We start from the raw sequence: 8,219 nt of genomic DNA, 5'->3' as shown, positions 1-8,219 counted from the left end.
TTCACAGGGTATTTCACAGGTAAGTTCATTTCACATTTTCTTTCCTCTGTTTTATCAGTGACCCATAAATTATCATTTTCATATGTTTCTCACTATTTATTTCACATACTATATATGTGAAATACAGTGTGAAAAGGGGGAGCCCATTTCACATGGTTTTCACAAGTTTTTCACACGGCTTTTTCACAGCTTTTTTCACATACCCGTGAAAAATCCTGTGAAATACTCTGTGAAAACTATGTGAAATACCTGTGAAAACTGTGCATCTGTTCACATGGTTTTCACATGCCATTCACATGCTTTTTCACAGGGTAACTCCTAGTAGTGACTGTGGGAGGAGTTTTATCCTAATGTGGTCGTAGTGAAACCAATGACAGAGCTCTGTTTGACGTGCCAAGAGAACACTAGCCACCTTCAAAGAGCCAGCAACCTATCAGACAGGGAAAAATCGGAACGTTTAAGAACACATCAACAGCACCTGAACCGCCCACAGACTGAACAAGAGTTCTATAAACACTCCTGCGCCCAATCGGAGAAGGCAATCGAAATGATAGGAGTGACACTACTAAACAGTGAAAACCACAGCACTTGTTCTTTTAAATGCAAAAATTCACTATTCATTCGATTACGCAAAACAGGTCCACATGTCCTGCAACCCAATGCAACCTGGGCCGATTTTACCCTGCGAAAGTGTGGAATATTCGGAGTTATGTGTGAAGGAGTACCTAGAGAAGTGAACTTTCTTATTGACGAAGCTGTTACTACTGGAAAGGGAGCAAACGCAACTATCAGTTATATACATTATTATTTTGAACATCATGGACTCCAGGAAACTGATATCTATCTTAACGCGGATAATTGCGCAGGGCAGAACAAAAACAACAACTTCCTCTGGTATTTAGCATGGAGGACTTTCATGAAACTTCATCATTCAATTACTTACTCATTTCTGATAGCAGGACATACAAAGTTTGCTCCGGATCACTATTTTGGCCTCATCAAGAAGGCATACAAACTCACGTACGGCTCTTCACTTTATGAATTTGCGAGACTTGTTGACACTTCCAGTACTTCAGGATTGAACAAAGCTCAACTCGTTGGGACACGAGGGGAGAATTCTTGTCCCTGTTTACGACTGGGCTTCGTTTCTTGGACAATACTTCAGAAAGTTGCCAAATATAAAGAGCTACCACCATTTTCGTTTTTCAAAGGAAATCCCTGGAAAAGTGTATTTCAAGGAGTTTGTAACAAGCCCTGAACAATCTTTTGTGTTCCTAAAGAACAATGCGAGTCTGCCACCTCCAACAACCCTTCCTCGTATGGTCAGTTCTGAAGGGCTTACTGAGGAAGGAAAGAACTACCTTTACCGCAAGATTAGACAATTTTTAAACCAGGGACTGAGGATATTGAGGATATTATTGTAGCACCAGCCCCGTGAACATTGTAACTCGATGGAATTTATGCATGCATGTGAAGCTTCATTGACTTTGTATATGACTCTTTTTACGTATGACACGAATTGAAATCTGTATGTAACATTATTATGAACTTGTAAAATAAATCTCATGGTAGAAGTAAACCAGTGTGGATTAATGCTTGTTACTAGGGGTGACGTAGAATCCGAGACTCACCAATTGCATATATAATACAGAATCGAATATGGAATACAGTCTTTATTTCTGTCTAATGAGTAAGTTGAATTTATATCATGTTCTCTCACTGAGTTTCTCGAAAAGTATTTTGAGACTGGAGGCCATGTTAACTTGGAATTTGCATATGAGCATGTAAACAGTGAAGCATGTTTAAAAAATTATTTCGGCAATTTGGGTTAACAGTAAAAGTCCTCGACTGTTAAAATGTTGACTCACGATGAGAGTGTAAACACAGCATAACTCTGTCTCAACATTTTTAGCTCACTGTTTTCAGTACATGTACCTATCATGTGCAACACGCTAATTTAAAATATTTGATTGTGCGAGCATTGTTTTGTTGCATGCTTATAGTTTCATCAATTCACCGTGCGCAAAGTTTAGGCTAATCCTAGCACTTATAAATACTGTTAATTATGAGCAGCTTCAAGAATGCATACAACGCAGAGTAGAAAACTATTTATCTCCCTAAAATAATTCATTTTTAAACAAATTCACTGGAAGGTTACCGATTGTCTTAAGCCGTGGTCTGAAAGACTTCGTTGAAAACATCGGCCCTCTAGTTTTGGCAAACCAATTTTGCAAGTTTAACTATATACTGTTTCGAAAATGAATGTTCATTTAATATCCTTTCTTATATGCCTGTTTCTCCAAAAAAAACCTGAACCTAGTGACATGCTATAGAACTCCTCTGACTGTGGTGTATGTAAACCTGCAATTGCTGTTTTTGAAAGCCTACAAAATATGCAGCGTTTAGAATGACACTTTCTTTCTGGTCTGAAACATCCACAGGACTCAGTTATTCATTGGTTGATTAAGTGAAAGTGATTCCTCAGCCGTCCGCTCTGGTGATGTAAAATGATGAGGACATACAGCTTTCTTATGTTAATAACCTCTTACAAAACAAACTCAATTACTCTAATCAAAAAGCTGGATTTTCGATACTCCTCATTAAGCATTCTTGGTATAGAGCGTTTTTCTCTTAACTGTTTCATAAGCGTTTCTAACGTATGACCAATTTGAGTTTGAGACACTGTATGTTTGACATCGTTCGATCCGAAATGGCTTTAACTTTAAGACAGTTGTGTAAAGAAACAGGTAGGCTATCCTGCAAGGCTCTGTTCTTCTTCTGAGACGAAAAGATGACAGAAATAGCACCAACACGCCTTATCATTGAGAAGAGCATAGATTTAAAAGAAGGAATGACGGTGACCCAGGGTTCGTACACCACTGGTCCATCAAAATTCCAGGACTTTTCCAGGACTTTCTAGGACCAATTTACTAAAATCCAGGACCGGTAATAGCCAGGAAAACTGAAACAACCTAAACAAACCAATAAACTATGTAGCATTTTTGCTACGTTTCTGCAAAAGTCTGCAGCTTCTGGTCTATTTCGCTGTCGATTTTAGAAGCTTCTTGAAGTTTTCGTTTTGAGGAACTCCGATGACTTTTTGACTGTGCTACTAACTGACTGGTTTTCGACTGTTTTTCGACCGTTTCCTAAAGAAAAGCAGATGAGCTTGGTGTTTCAGCACTTGCATCACGTACTGAAGGACTGGAATGTAAGCCACAAGACATCAAAGGACCAGGTTTGTCAGAGCTAGATGAAGATGCTGCCTTTGAAGACATAAACTGGGTAATTGGCACTGACCGCTCAGCTATTAAGGCTGTTAATTCTTTGTGCTTACTCCCTCTCCTGTGACTTCTGCAGGGCTGTCAACCCCCACGTCTTCAAATATTGAGAATTGATAGCAAAGGGATAATAGATGACATCATAACGAATGGCACATGACGTCATTTATGCTCGTATACCATACCATAGGTCACATAATGAGTAAGGCAGATTGTGGAGATTGTGTAGAGGCCACCATGACGGCAGAAGTGATTCATATTGAAGAGACAGACATTGAAGTAGTTCAAGATAATGACCAGCCATCTAAGAGCAATACCAGTAAAAAGTCGTCACAGACACGGCGTCCATTTGATCATGAATTCAAGCTGAGAGTCATTAAAGATTTCTACTAAGACGGAAAAAACATTTCTCGGACAGCAAGGAAATTTGCAGTTGATCACAAACAAGTGCATTTGTGGGTTCACAAAGAGGAGAAAATAACGAAGCAGAAGAGCAGATCCAAAGCAGATGGTCGGGGATGTAATGCGAGATGTCCTTTTATGGAAGATAAGCTATACAAAGAATTTTAAGACCTGAGAAAGGAAGGACAAAAAGTAAAAAGAGGGTGGTTTGACAACCGACCAAAGCAATTGATGAATGAGCTCTATCCGGATGTCAAAGATTTCAAATATTCTGATAAGTGAATCAGACAATTTTGCAAAAGAAACAACATAAGTCTATGCAAAATCACCCATGCTTCACAGCATGCTCCTGTCAATTTGAGTGCGACTATTTTCAAGTTTCACGCCAAACTGCCAAGAGTACGAAGACGTGGTAATTTCCAACTCGGTGACATTGCAAATATGGACCAAACTCCTTTGCCAGACGATGGTAAGACATACAATAACGCTGGATCAAACGAAGTTTGGTCTGCAAGTGCAGCTTCAGGTTTAGACAAGCGTCAGTGCACGGTTTAATTAACAGTGTTTGCTGATGGTAAGCAACGAGTAAGGCCAACCATAATATTTCGAGGACAAGGGAAGAGAATTTCCAAGACTGAGAGAGATGGCTGGGCTAAAAGGGTCTGCATTATGTTTCAAGAAAAAGATGGTGTGACAAGGCAATTATGAAAAAGTGGGTTGCGAGTGAATGGGCTAATGTATTCACAAATCCTCACTGTGCTTCGTCAACGGGAAAGATTTTGGTGGCAGATGTCCATGTCGCTCGCTCAGCAGATGGATGCTGTAAAAACTGCCTTGCGTAATTACAAGACTGAACTAGTCAATGTTCCGCCAGGCTGCACAAGTAGAATTCAACCCTCTAGATGTCTGCATTAACAAACCTTTTAAAGACGCAGTAAAGCGCCAACATGAGGCTCACATGAGTGAAAACTTGCAGTTGTTCACTGAAGGCAAATTGACTGCATCCGACACGCAAGTTCTTCTAACCAAGTGGGTGGGTAAAGGGTGGCAAGAAGTAAACCAGAGCAAAGACACCATCATAAGAAGCTTTAAGAAGTGCGGAATTTCTCTTGATCTTAGTGGATCAGAAGATGATGACATTAACATTGAGGGAATTCCCAATTACAAGATGCCATCAGCTAATGAAGTCCTTGAAGACCTTGTGGAGTTTCATCTGGAGAGTGATGACCCAGACGATGTTGTTTATGATAATAATGAGGATGATGAGTTTGAAGCAGAAGGCCACACCACTCAGTAAACTAGAAATTAAACCGTCATTTTATAAGAACGAGAAGCTTCTCCACTGTGAACTAGACATTAACACTTTAACTAATGACGGCAGGGATGAGCTCTGGACTTCTGTTTTGTTGGGTTCCAGTTACGTTCGTGTTGTTACAGTGTTAATTTTGTTTTGAAATTTAACTGAATTCGATTTATTGCTGCCTTTTTAAGGCTTCAATTGTAAGAGTAATAAATTTACATCATACGTTGATCAACAGTGCTGTTGCTCATTTAGAAAGTTTTTTCGTCCGCTTATAAGCCCATCCGGATATAAGCCCCCCCGATTATAAGCCCACCCAAAACCCCTTACGAACTTGTATAAGCCCAGGGCTTATAAGCAGCAGTTTACGGTATAAGCAGCGACACATGACGAGTAAAAGGTCACACAGTCAAATCTTAAGAAACAGGATAGCTTAATCAAGAAATCTTTCTGTCCTCCTAGTGAAAGATGAGAAATTATGCAAACACCTACTTTATCTCCATATTTCGTCCTTAAAGTGGCGAAAATTTCACTGAAGATTTATGTTTTCATCACGCAGACCACAAATAATCTCCCCAAAATAGACGCAAAGCATGCTAGGAAGATGGTAATATCCTCCTTTCATGTGCTTATTCTTATCAGATTGACAGAGATAAACAGACCTATAACCTTGTGCGACCAAACTGTTTCGAGTACTTGACCATTAATTCACAAAGGGAGTAGCTTACAGGTCTTTTCAAAGAAACACTAGTAATACTTTATATTTTTTAGCATTAAGCTTCATCAGGTTTATCAAAGCTCAGGAGTTGACAGTGTCTAATGTGGACCAAATGGACACACCTTCGTTCTTCATGAGACAGTCCGATAAGGAAACATCGTCGACATACTTCCACAAATTCGTCTCAGGAATGGGTATAGATTAGTCATTAATCGTGATGAGAAAGAGCATAGAACCCACTTAAGTTCCCTGGGGCAGATGGGCATTGACTGGCAGCCAATCTGAAAACACCTGTCCAACTTCAACACGTCTTCGGTTTAAGACGAAACCGGTGATCCATGGTATAAGACATCATCTAAGGCCAAACTCTACCAGTTTTCTAATCAGCCTGTTGAGACCAACAGGGTCAAAGGCTTACAAAAAGTCCAAGAACCAAAGTCGGAGGTGTTTATTAGGTGAATCCAGTTAAGACAACCTGGTGTGCATCATGTTGAGGAGGGAAAACACGGAGGATGTACTTGTAACTGGTTAAGAGTTAATCTTATGCCTGACATCATCAATCACCCACGTAACCACAAAAGCCTCTAAAACCTTTGAAAGGGCGTTAGACATATAGGTCTGATATCACCTTCAGTTGCAGGAGACTGGGTCTTTGGGATGGCGGATTTCCCACAATTTCCTCAGTGATGATTTGTCGCAAGATGTTGACAGGGAAGAAGAGCAGGCACGTGTTTCTTTAAACGGGAATGCTTTAAGACCTTTTGTTTGTTTGTTCTGGAAACAAACGTCAGCTAAAGCATAATGATTTGGACAACAATACAGTATGTTTTCTGTGTTTAGATAGAAGTATCTCTGTTCATGGAAGTCAAAGGGGGGAAAGTGTCTGGCCCCAAAATCACTCTATTTATTCTACCACCAAGATGGACAAAACAAAACACTGAAGAGTTGCGTGCAGGTTTATATAAACAGAAAGCACAGCGGTAGAGAACACATCATAAAGCAATTATACTACAAACACTATACAAGAAGGAATGGGTTGAATTAATGACAGCCATTAGTCTCCTCTTATTGATGAATACCCAAGTGGGCAAAACAGGCAGCCAAATGCATTATGTATTTGGCCGCCGATGTGGAAGATAAAGGTAAACTGGTAGCTATCGCGTGCTTATATTTTGGGGATCAGCAAGAATAAGACTGACATTATTTTGAATTTGCAGCCTGGTAACTATTCAGCCACTATTCACCTCCATTTCAAAGAATAATTGTTGAGTAACATGTAAGAGGATTGGACAATGAAACTGTGGTGCTTGATGAAGAATAATATTGTCTGATAATATTATTGTACAGAAAACATACCATTCATCAAGCACATTGTTTTCCCTTCTTCTTAGTCTATTAAAGGGAGAATACTATAGTGTCGACTGTGATGGTCCTGCAACAAACGACCCAACTGATGATCATGTCATGGTGGAAGTTCCTATGACCAGAAATCCCTTCATCCAGGTGATTAATCATCACTTGAAAATTCAATAGACCCTCTACGTGAGAGCCATAAGTATGGTGTAGACATTTATCTTGAATGCCTGGCACTTATACATACAATACTATTAAACTATTAATGAGTGATTGAATGTTTTAATGCCCTCTAAAATATCGTAGGCCACAGTGAATAACGACAAAATGTTGAACGCGCAACCACGTAATTTGAGGCAACGAACTTAAGAAAGGACTAAATTGGTCTGCCATATATGGCTATATGTGAAGGCCATGAATTAACAGTATACAAAAATTGGAATTAAAGTACAAATTTAGTGTACATTTTTCACGAATAGCTGCAAAGTTTTGTATTTCTAATAAACTTGTGGTATGATAAATGTTAGCACATTGTGAACATATCTTGAACATTTCTTCTTGCCAGTGCCCTGGATGGCTTCCTCTGTGGAAAATATGTAACTATAACATAACAACTATTAGATAATAATTTTAATTAGTATAGGTAATAGCATGATTTGTAGTGATATTTGGCATAAATACCACGAGTGATATTTCGAAATTGTTATACGAAATTTCGCGAGCGGTTAGGGGAGTGAAATTTGAGACAATTTTGAAATATCATTAGTGGTATGTATGCCAAATATCACGTACAAATCATGCTATTAGTTGTTTATACCACTACCCGCAAGAGGTTTGTAATTTTCACGTGTAGGTATTTCAAATTAAGCTGAAATACCACTGCTCTAAGACAATCAAATTGCAGAAATTTCTCATGTTGTAGTATAAAACTAGAAACCAGCTGCAAAGGAGCAGGAGTCATGGCGCAGAGAAGTCAGCAAGGCCCTGTAAATTCGTCCTTTTTGCTGTGTACTGTTTGCAGTAAAAGGATGCTAAAGCAGGACTAAAAAAAATGCACTTTTCACAGAGATCAATTAAACCTTTAAGATTTTTGTCAGTTTAGGATACAACAGCTACAAAAACCATTGACACTGCTGGTAAGAGGCTTTGTTATCAGTTGTTGCCA

General features: G+C 39.2%; 2 pseudogenes; both read left to right on the top strand.

The window, feature by feature from the left end:
• Nucleotides 1-370: 370 nt before the first annotated feature.
• LOC140929895 (uncharacterized) lies at nucleotides 371-1,438 on the top strand (annotated as a pseudogene).
• Nucleotides 1,439-4,545: 3,107 nt separating this feature from the next.
• Nucleotides 4,546-8,219, top strand: part of LOC140931889 (uncharacterized) — a 6,951-nt pseudogene continuing 3,277 nt past the window's right edge.

The sequence above is a fragment of the Porites lutea genome, chromosome 3 (genome assembly GCF_958299795.1).
Source record: "Porites lutea chromosome 3, jaPorLute2.1, whole genome shotgun sequence".
NCBI classification, from domain to species: domain Eukaryota; kingdom Metazoa; phylum Cnidaria; class Anthozoa; order Scleractinia; family Poritidae; genus Porites; species Porites lutea.
This window is presented reverse-complemented; position numbering and strand designations above follow the sequence as displayed.